The following is a 10809-nucleotide window of genomic DNA, read 5'->3' as shown; positions in this document are numbered from 1 at the left end:
ACCTGACCTTGGGCAAATGGCTCTCTGGTCTCGGTTGATTAAGCCTTGTGCCTAAGCCTAGTTCATTGCTGGTGTGTGAGATGATTCCCAGGATCCCAGAGAAGTAGAGGGAACTAGGGGACAAAGAGGCAGTGGCCTGCCCAGTGCCAGCCAGGCCAGCTCAGAAGAGCTAGGATCCTGAGCACACTGGCCAGGCACAACCAAGGTGCCCATGGTGGGGTATCTATCAGTTGCTGATGCCAAGGGGCTTTGCCTGAAATTGTTGGAAGGGTAGAGGAAGGTTGGCTGGTGCCAGCTTGCTGACAAGCAAACAGAAGCCAGAGCACAGCCAGTGTTTCTGGCACTAGAAGGAGCAGCTGGGTGCTAGGATGCTGCCTGACCCTTGCCTCAGTTGGCACTGTCCCTGGGGGTACCATGGGACTTTCCAGGAGCTTGCTGCTTCCCTCACAGAGCTTGGCAGGTGGGTACTGTGAGTGAGGACTCCTTCAGCATTAATATCTCCCTCTTCAGGTGGCAGACTACACTCACAGTTGGTCTATATCCACATTCCATAAAGTGCTATTTATAAAAAAGGAAACCGGGTCCCTGAGAACAACTTGTCCATCACAGATGTTCAGTGAGTTCTCACCGCAGACCAATACATTTGTGAGTTTGACTTCCATTCAATTCATTACTGCTGCCATCAGCCTTGGGAGGTAGTTGGAGAAACTGAGGCAGGGAGTTGGAGTCACTTGCTGAAGATCCTGTGGCCAGCAAGTCAAAAAGAGCAGGATCAGACCCAGCCCTGCACCCTTCCAGCAAGGAGCATTTGTTACATGAGGCTAGGTTTTCTTGTCTGAAAAGTGGGCACTGTCACCCCCATTCCCCAGATTCCAAGAATCCGGAAGTCATGTGACATGGTGTTTGGGAAGGCCTGGCAGGGACCTGATACTTCAGTAGGTGTTCGGCAGACTCTGGTTCCTCCTTTCCTCTGGAGGGCAGAATGGAGACCATGGTCTTGAAGTTTCAGGGAAGCTAACCACAGCTAGGAGGTATGGAAGGGGAGGGGAGGCAGGATATCATGGGAATATCATAAGTCAGATGGTGGTCTTGGGCTAGTGACTTCCTATAGTATGAGCCCCAGTCATTTCCTCCAAGAGATGTCATGGATTAAGCACTTACCAGCGGCTAGTACAGCCCTGAAATGTGAGCCCTTATTAAGGGCTCAGCCTTGCTCCCTCCCAGGACTCCTGGTTCTGAACTGGATTTCCACCAACCCCCAACCTGAACCTGGCGTAATAAGAGCCAGTATCTGGGAACATTTGTAACCCTCTCTCTCCTGGAGATTAAGGGAATCGAAGAACAGGTGGGCTTGGGGGAAGTGCCAGTGACAGGAGAACACTGGATGACAGATGGCTCCCTAAACTGCTGGTGTCTGACTGCAAAGAATTCCATGAACCACACCTCTCAGAGAAGCTGAGGCTCACAGGCCTGTTGTGACCTCCTGTGGGTCAAAGGCATTCACCAGAGGATCAAGGCAAGGGCCAAGATATATATTCTCCAGGTGTAAGAATCATTGTCCAATGAGGAAAAAGGCTCAAGGTGCCCAAGGCTGTGCGGTGGGTGGGTCAATGGTTGAACAGGAATTGGAACCTGAGTCTCTCAGGCCTCCAGGGCTATTCTTTGACACTTGCCTTATCTTCTTCCAAAAAGCAGACTTCTGGATTCACACCCAGATCCAGCCACTGAAGTGCGTTGCGGTGTTGGGCAAGGAGCTTGACCTCTGTATGCTCTGGTTTCTGTAAAAGGGAGCCAATGGTAGCTTTAAAATCATGGGATTGTGGTTAAGATTACAAAAGGCTTATAGCAGGGAAGAGGCCGGACTGGGATGCCATTGGATCGAGGGACAGAAAGCTTGAACTCGGAAAAGTCCAACACTTCCAGAAAATCACAAATCGAACGAATAGAATTCCACTTCTTTCCACGTCTTCACACCAACCGGGAGCCGCAGAGTGCCAGCCTTAGTGAACTCCAGCGAGTTCACCTCTCCCTGTCGTTTGCAGCGGAATAATAGGAAGTGATTATCCACGAGTCCTTCGGCCGAGATGGCCCAAGTTCACTCTCCACAGTCTCAGGGGACTTCATGTGGGGCGTAGGAGGGCACCTCTAGCCGCCATGCTCCGGGCCTGACCGCACCTTGCACACTTGAGCTCCGCCCGTGGCACACCGCCCACGGCCCCTGCGGCTGGCCACCCCCCTTCGGCTTCGCAGCCAATCCTCGTCGCCCTCCAGGCTACTCCCTCTGTTTCACTGGAGCCAGTTGCTCCAGCCACCTCGGAGTCCCGCTCTTGTTCCCCACCGATTGGTCGACAGGGCTGCTTGTCTTCTGCCAGTGCTCCAATTCTCGCCAGCCTCCAGGCCCTCACCTCCCAGCACCTCCGCTGGGCGGGACCACCCTTGACACTCCGAGTCTCTCACAACAGTCCCGCCTCTACCCCAGCAGCGATTGGCTTTAGGGGTTGCCCGTCTGCTTTATGCCCACCAATCATTACCATCTCCAGCTCTGATTGGTTATCGTACAGCCAATCGGGGCGCGTCATGGACCCCTCCCGCGGCGCGCGCCGGAGGGGTACGCGAGGCGGAGTTGTGGTGGCTGGAGGCGGCAGCGGCGGCGGTGACAGGGACGCGTCCCAGCCGGTGAGCGGGCGCGGGGGGCGCGCGGCGGCGCAGGCGTCGGAGTTCAGGGCGAGGCACGGCCCAGTCATGGGTCCTGGGGCGGGGGTGGAAGAGGTGGGGAATGACCGCGTCACGGGAGCAAGGAGAGGACCAACCCCCCCCTACCCCCCGCCGTCACCCAGCGTCTGGTGTCCTCTGGGGGTCCCCATAGCCGGATCTGAGACCCTCGCCGTCAGCCCACGCACACCTGACACCGCGCCAGTCCCATTGAGCCCCCCCTCCCCCCATACACCTGAGACTGTCCGCCTCGCTGACATCCTCCGGGGCCGCGTCCCCAGGCGCCCAGCACAGTTAGGTCTACACGCAACTGAGTCTGTGCTCCCGCTTACGGACCCCCTCACATACCTGACCGCGCCCCCACTCATGGACACCCCAGATCTCCTGAGACTGTATCTTTTGATAATGCCGGAGCTGTCTCCTCCTACCCCCCACCCTACCCCGCCTCCACAACAGGCCTGCACTCCCACACCAACACCTGAGCCTGTGACCCCAAACTCAGGGCCTCCACTAACATCTGGGCCCGTTGGTATCTCTTCACTGACTTTGCTGACACCCAGGTCTGTGCCACTCTCTCTGCCCTTCCCTTCAGCAACTTGGGTCAGGGCCTTCAGCCCTCCCCCCCCCCCCCCCACACACACACTCACACACCTGCCCTGTACCCCTAAGCAACGCTCCAGTCGCTTCACACCCCGAGTCAGTGCACCTGCGGGTACTTTCTTCTACATGCCCCTGTGTTTGCCTCCTGTAATCCTCAAAACACTCCCCCCGCCCCCCACCTCCAACATTCTAAACCCTGAAATCTGAGGATCACTGCACCCCCCTCCCAAGAAAAGCTCACCCACAGGCTGTCTTTTCATTTATGGTAGTCTATAAAGTGATTTATGGACTTAGAATAATCCCATCCCAGACAAACCCAGAATTATTTCCATTTTAATTTAATTGAACAAACCTAAAGTGACTTGGATTGGGGAGGCAGAGCCCACCCCTTCCTGAGCATTGCTGATCCTTCTCTGTGGACTTCACCATTTTGCCCATCTGTTGTGTTTATTTCTGAAGGGTTGGCAGGGGAGGGGACCCCCACCCTCTCTGCAGCTGTTCTTCAGGCATCATGTCTTTGACTGGGTCCAGAAAGACTGAGCTGGAAGAGTAGCCCCTGGTCGCTGCTGGAAAAAGAGCCTGCCAGTCCTGGGGTGGGGATGGGGGTGCTGGGGGAGTGTGGCTTCAATACTGGGGTGCTGCCTCTAGCAAGGTCACTTGGAAGGAAGTTGCAGGCCTCTGGCCCCCACTTTTGCAGACTGAAGCCCCTCCTTGACCCAAGGGAGCTCCTTAGACCCTTAAAGCCGATGCATGCAGAGTAAGCAAACACTCTTCAGAGTGAGAGAGCTAATGTTACAGTTAGAGCTAAACTGCTAAACTGGAACCTGGGGTAGTGCTGGGGTAATGATTTTTCTGGAACTTTTCAATTCTGGGAGTATGATTTGCCTGTGTGCAGCAGAGGAGACCGTGGCTCTGTTGTTAAAAAAAAAAAAAAGCAATAAGGTGCCCTTTCCTGTAAGGCTTGCATAGAACCTCTTACACGACCACTCCATCCCCGCTTTGACTGGGTCCCACCCTTTCTCTCCCTGCAAAGATGTTGCTGGAATGTTCCAGAGGGCCATGTCACTTTCAGCTTTTCCTATGGAAACCGAAGCTATTGGAGTTTTCTGTTCAAATTCAAAAGGAGTCATTTAAAAATGTGTGTATGTGTATATGTAGATGTTATAAACAGATATACATATATAAATATATGTACATATACATTTAATTACAATTTTTTTTATTGATTTCAGAGACAGGGGAAGGGGGGGAGAGATAGAGAAAGAGATAAAGATCAATGTGAGAGAGGCACATCAATTGGTTGCCTCCCAAACATGCCCTAATCTGGGATTAAGCTTGTACCAGGTGTGTACCCTGACCAGGAACTGAACCCGGACCTTCTGGTGCACGGGACAATGCTCCAACCAACTGAGCCACACCGGCCAGGGTCATATACACACATTTATATATATGTATACTGTACACACATTTTATATATATATATACACACACACACATACACACACAAAATATATGTGTGTGTGTATATATATGTGTGTGTGTGTGTGTGTATATATATGTATATATGTATGTGTATATATATTCTAGAGGCCCAGTGCACAAATTCGTGCACGGGTGGGGGCCGGTAGGGCAGGGGTCGGCTGGGGTAGGGGCCGCGACGGTTGGTGGGCTGGCCCCGCCCCCTGGTCGAGCTCAGGGGACAATTTGCATATTATCATTTTATTATATAGGATATACATATATATATATATATATATATATATGCCAACTAACAAGGTAATTCATATACATAGTAAAAAAATCATCAAACAGTTGTAAAGGGCATACAGTAAATAGACAGGTATTCCCATACCTGGACCCCATCCCCTTTCAGAGGCACCGTGGTTAATTTCTTCTGTTTCCTTCAGAGATAGTCTGTGTTGGGCGGGGGCAAGGGAAGGAGGGGAGAGTATATCCTCTGCCCCTTTCAAACCACTGGTAAATTTGCATCATATTTTATCAAATGGGTATGTTGATTATATATCCAGTATTTTTTACCAAGTTGTCACTCATATTTTCTTTTACAAACCGAGCTTCACTGAACAAATAGACTCATGTGTGAGCGAATATGTAGTGAACATGTGTGGTGCAGGCACTTTGAAACCTCTGACTTCATGGCGCTTACATTCAATGCAACCACTTCCTAGGAGTGGCCAGGCCAAAGGGCATGTCCATTAAAATGGTTAATGTTCCTGCAGAGATATCCAGTCTCTCGGCTCTAAAGTTGGAATGCCTGTTTTCTCCTCCAGTAGCCAGGGTGTTTTTTTTTATCAAGTATTCTGTCTCCAATCTGATAGGTAAAAAACAGCCCAAGATCCTTTGGAATGTTGCTTCTTTACTTCCTGTACATCTCGTAGGGATTATGGCCCATGTGGTGGTAATTAAACTATAGATTTCTGTTTCACTTTCACAGTTAAGAGTAGAATTCAATCCAAAACATATTTGAGTTCCTACTCTGCAAAGCTCTGAAGGAAATCTTGTGTTTGATGGGGCATCGCATGGAATCCCAGGAGGGCACATCCTGAGATGTAGACACAAAGTACCTTGACAAGCATGAGGTACCTTGACAAGAACAGTTAGCTAGAATAACTGTTTAGCTGTTGCTAAATTTTTTTTCCACTTGGATCCAGCAAAAAAGAATGAAGATATCAGATGAAATTGAGAGAAGTCAAATTCTAAATCTATTTGGGAAGCTGTCTCAAGATTCAGTTGTTGGCAGTTTCCCATTATTGGCGCCTGGTGGAGGGTGTCATCAGACTGAGGTCAGGCCTTTTACCACACGCTACCTGATTTTTTGTTCTTTTCTATTTTGGCAATTGGACATTAGAGGAATACTGTGACGATCAAAGATATTAGCTTCTTTGAGTTTTATTTGGGCTTGTTTGGGTTTTATTATTGCTTAATAAAAAGTATACAGTGTACACATGGAAAGAACCAAGGTAGAAAGAATAATGAAACTAACACTCAGCTCAAGAATTCGAGTGACTCCCTGTGTCCCGCAGCCCCTCCCTGGTCACTGTGTCACTGTGCTATTTTTAAAATACACTTGTCAACGTTTTTTTTTCTTCACTGAGTACCTTTTGCTGCAGCTGAGTGCTGGGATTTCAGGGTCTCAACAAAGTTCCCCTGAAGCCAAGTTTTATGCTGAAGCTCCGCCAGGAGAGTGCCCCTGAGGCCCAGAGAGGAGAGCAATGACCTCAGGGCCAGAGACAGGTCACTAGCCAAGGGACGAGCCAGTATTGGGAGGTTTGGTCTCAGAGACTCTGCCATGTTAGTTTCCTGGGGTAACTGTAACAAATTACCATGAACTAGGTAGCTTAGAGCAACATAAATTTATTCCATCATAGTTGTAGAGGCCAGAAGGCCAAAATCAAGGTGTTGGCAAGGGCTATAGACTGGATTTGTGTCTTCCTTTAAAATTCATATGTTGAGCCTGGCTGGTATGGCTCAGTGGTTGAGCGTCGACCTATGAACAAGGAGGTCATGATTCAATTCCCAGTCAGGGAACATGCCTGGGTTGTTGGCTCGATCCCCAGTGTGGGGCAAGCAGGAGGCGACCAATCTGTGATTCTCTCTCATCATTGATGTTCCTATATCCCTCTCCCTCTCCCTTCCTCTCTAAAATCAATCTATATCCTATCTAATAAAAGAGAAACATGGTAATTGGCATACGACCGCTACCCTTCCCATTGGCTAATCAGCGAGATATGCAAATTAACTGCCAGCCAAGATGGCGGCCGGCAGCCAGGCAGCTTAAAGTGAACATGAGGCTTGCTTGCTTCAGTGACGGAGGACTCCAATGTTCCCTGCCTGCCCCACCTGCAGCTGCAGGCCTCTGAGCTGCAACTCTAAGCAACTATGTAACAAATATAGAAGCTAAACAAAACCCCAGAAACCTGCTTTAGTCCGCCGGGCTTCAGCCAGCAGGATCGCAACATTGTCAGCAAAGGCCAGAAACCTACTTTCAGCAGCGGAGGCGTAAGAGCTGGAGCCAAGCCTCAAAGCTAAAGCTGGCCCAGAATAAAAAAGAAAAAGAAAAAAAGGAGCAGTTGGGAGCTTCAGTCACCCCCAGCCTGAAAACAGCCCTCATCCCCTCACCCAGACTGGCCAGGCACCCCAGTGGGGACCCCCACCCTGAAGGATGTGTGACCAGCTGCAAACAGCCATCATCCCCTCACCCAGGCTGGCCAGGCACCCCAGTGGGGATCCCCACCCTGATCCAGGACACCCTTCAGGGCAAACCAGCCGGCCCCCACCCGTGCACCAGGCCTCTACCCTATATAGTAAAAGGGTAATATGCCTCCCAGCACAGGGATCAGCGGAGCCGTGAGGCCTCCTGACACCGGGATCAGCATGACAGGGGAAGCGCCCAAACCCCCTGATCGCCCTGCAGCTCTGTTTGTGACAGGGGGCGGGGCCACAACCTCCCTATCCGCCCTGCTCTGTTCGAGACAGGGGAAGGTGTCCCAGCCCCCTGATCAGCCCTGCTCTGTTCCTGATAGGGGGGAGCTCCCCAACCCCCTGATCTCCCTGCGGCTCTGTGTGTGACAGGGTGCGGCGCCCCAACCCCCTAATCGGCCCTGCTCTGTATGTGACGGGGTAGAGCCATAACCTCCCCATCGGCCCTGCCCTGAGTGTGAGAGTGGCGGCGCCCCAACCCCCTGATTAGCCCTGCTCTGTGGGTGATAGAGGGCGGCGCCCCAACCCCCTGATGGGCCCTGCTCTGTGCGTGACAGGGTGGCGCCGCAACCTCCCCATCGACCCTGCCTTGAGTGTGACAGGGGATGGTGCCCCAACCCCCCAATCGGCCCTACCCTGAGCGTGACTGAGGGTGGCATCACAACCTCCTGATCACCCTGCTCTGTGCATGACAGGGGGCAGCGCCCCAACTCCCCAATCCGCCCTGCTCTGAGCCCGACCAGGAGCTGCACCTAGGGATTGGGCCTGCCCTCTGCCACCCGGGAGCAGGCCTAAGCCAGCAGGTCGTTATCTCCCGAGGGGTCCCAGACTGCGAGAGGGCACAGGCCGGGCTGAGGGACCCCCCCTCCCCCCCGAGTGCACAAATTTTTGTGCACCGGGCCTCTAGTATATATATATATATATATATATATATATATATATATATATATATATATATATATATATATATATATATATATATATATATATATATATATATATATATAAGCCTAAGTGACCAAACGACCATCAGGGGGCAGATGCTCAACGCAGGAGCTGCCCCCTGGTGGTCAGTGCACTCCCACAGTCAGCCTCCCACGGCTGGCCTACCTCCTGCAGTCCCTCTCCCCACCCTGCTGGCTGGCTGGCCTTGATTGGCCCCAAACACCGGCCAGGCTGAGGGACCCTACCCGTGCACAAATTTGTGCACTGAGCCTCTAGTAAAAATATTCTTTAAAAAATTCATATGTTTAGCCCTAACTAGCTTGGCTCAGTGGATAGAGCGTTGGCCTGCGGACTGAAAGGTCCCAGGTTCGATTCCAGTCAAGGGCATGTACCTTAGTTGCAAGCACATCCCCAGTAGGGGGTGTGCAGGAGGCAGCTGATCGATGTTTCTCTCTCATCGATATTTCTAACTCTCTATCCCTCTCCCTTCCTCTCTGTAAAAAATTAATAAAATATTTTTTTTAAAAAAATTCATATGTTGAAACCTAATCTCAGTATGATGGTATCAGGAGGTAATTATGTGATGAGGATTATTGGCCTTATAAAAGAGACCCCAGAGAGTACCCTAGACCCTTATACCATGGAAGGACCCAGTGAGAAGACAGCCACTGTCTATCAGAGCCTTGATTTTGGACTTCTAGCCTCCATGACTATGAGAATACATTTCTGTTGTTTATAAGCCGCCTGGTCTGTGCTATTCTGTTACATAAGCCCAAACAGATTAAGACAGCAGGGCTGGTTCCTGCTGAGGGCCCTGAGAGAGAATCCATCCTGGCTTCTGGCTGCTGCTCACAACCCTTGGGTTTTTAGCTTGCAGCCCTGTCACCTTGATCTCTTGCCTCCATATCCACAGGCCTTCTTCCTTGTGTTTGTGTATTGTGCTAAGGACACCAGTCATTGGATTTAGGGCCCACCCTAAGTCCCGGATGCTCTCATCTAAAAATCCTTAATTATATCTGCAAAGACCCTATTTCCAAATAAGGTCACCTTCTGAAATTCTGGGTGGATAGGAACTTTGTTGGTCCCAATTTAACCCCTGCAGCTGTTGAAGCCAGCATTTTCATCAGGGCGTTATCTGAGGAAGGGCTTGTCCAGCTGCCTCTGCTGTTTCCAGCAAGGTGAGGCCAGCAGGGTCATAGTACATTCCCCAGCCCCTCTAGATGGCCCCTGTGGGCAGCCCCTGTGTGCTCCCTTGATCACCCAACTCCCTTCCCTCAGGTGGGGGCATCTGCCCAGAGCTAATAAGGACCCGGAGAAGTGAAAGTATACATCTCAGTTTTGCTTCTTGTCACCCCTTGGCAAGTACTTACTGGATTGATAGCTTGGTCCTAGGTCCTCCCAGTTTTACAGAAAGGAGACCAAGGCTTGAGGAGGCTTTTGCCCAGAGACACACATGGGGAAGCCCAGACAGGAGCTGGTCCGTCTGAACCCAAACAAGCAGCTGTAGCACTGTGCTTTCAGTTGCTGTTAAACACATGCTGCCATCGGTATGGCCTCCAGGAGTGGAACAAACTCAAAGCCCCATTCTACAACCTAAATATTTGTGTGCCAGGACTCGGGACAGGTGCAGAGGAAGCAGATACACTGGGCTCAGAAGGGAAGGGTACGTGGTTAGGGCACTGTAATCGATTGATCCTGATCAGAGGCTGTGGTACTAATTCAGGGGTCCAGGAAGGTTCCCCAAGATCTGAAGCCATTAAGGAGTTCATTCGATGGCAAGGTGTTGTGAGCAGAGGGAATGAACCAACCTGGACATGGGACACCCAGGAGAAAGATAAGGGGCTGGGAAGCCCAAGAGGGTCCTGAGAGGGACCTGGTCTGTGGTGCTGATGAGAGAGGCAGGAAAAGCCAGCAGAGGAGCTGCTCAGGTTGAAGCCACTGTGGACTGGAGTGGTCAGCAGACCTAGGGCTCAGAACCTCTGATGGCCTGTGCCTTCCCAGCTGTGACTTGGGTACCTGGACTGGAGACCCTCCTTGAGAAGGGTTTCAAGGCTTCCATGATGAAATGTGACCTGCAGATGTCAGAGCTGTTGCTCCCTCTCCAGGCCCTGTGCCTTCGCCACAGGGTGAATTGGGTTAATTACAGCCACGCTGACCCAAGACCTACTACGTCTTCGGTTTTGTCAGCCCAATGTGTCTCCCCTCATCCTGTCAAAAGGGCTGATTCCTGGGCCTCACTCTGGTGGCTCTGACTTCAGTCTGGGATGGGGTCTAGGAGCCTGTACAAGAGAGATTCTGGGACGGGCACTCCTGGAAACACCTGGTGGAATAGTT

The sequence above is a fragment of the Myotis daubentonii genome, chromosome 5, assembly GCF_963259705.1.
Source record: "Myotis daubentonii chromosome 5, mMyoDau2.1, whole genome shotgun sequence".
Taxonomy (NCBI): Eukaryota; Metazoa; Chordata; class Mammalia; order Chiroptera; family Vespertilionidae; genus Myotis; species Myotis daubentonii.
Note: the sequence above shows the minus strand (reverse complement) of the source record.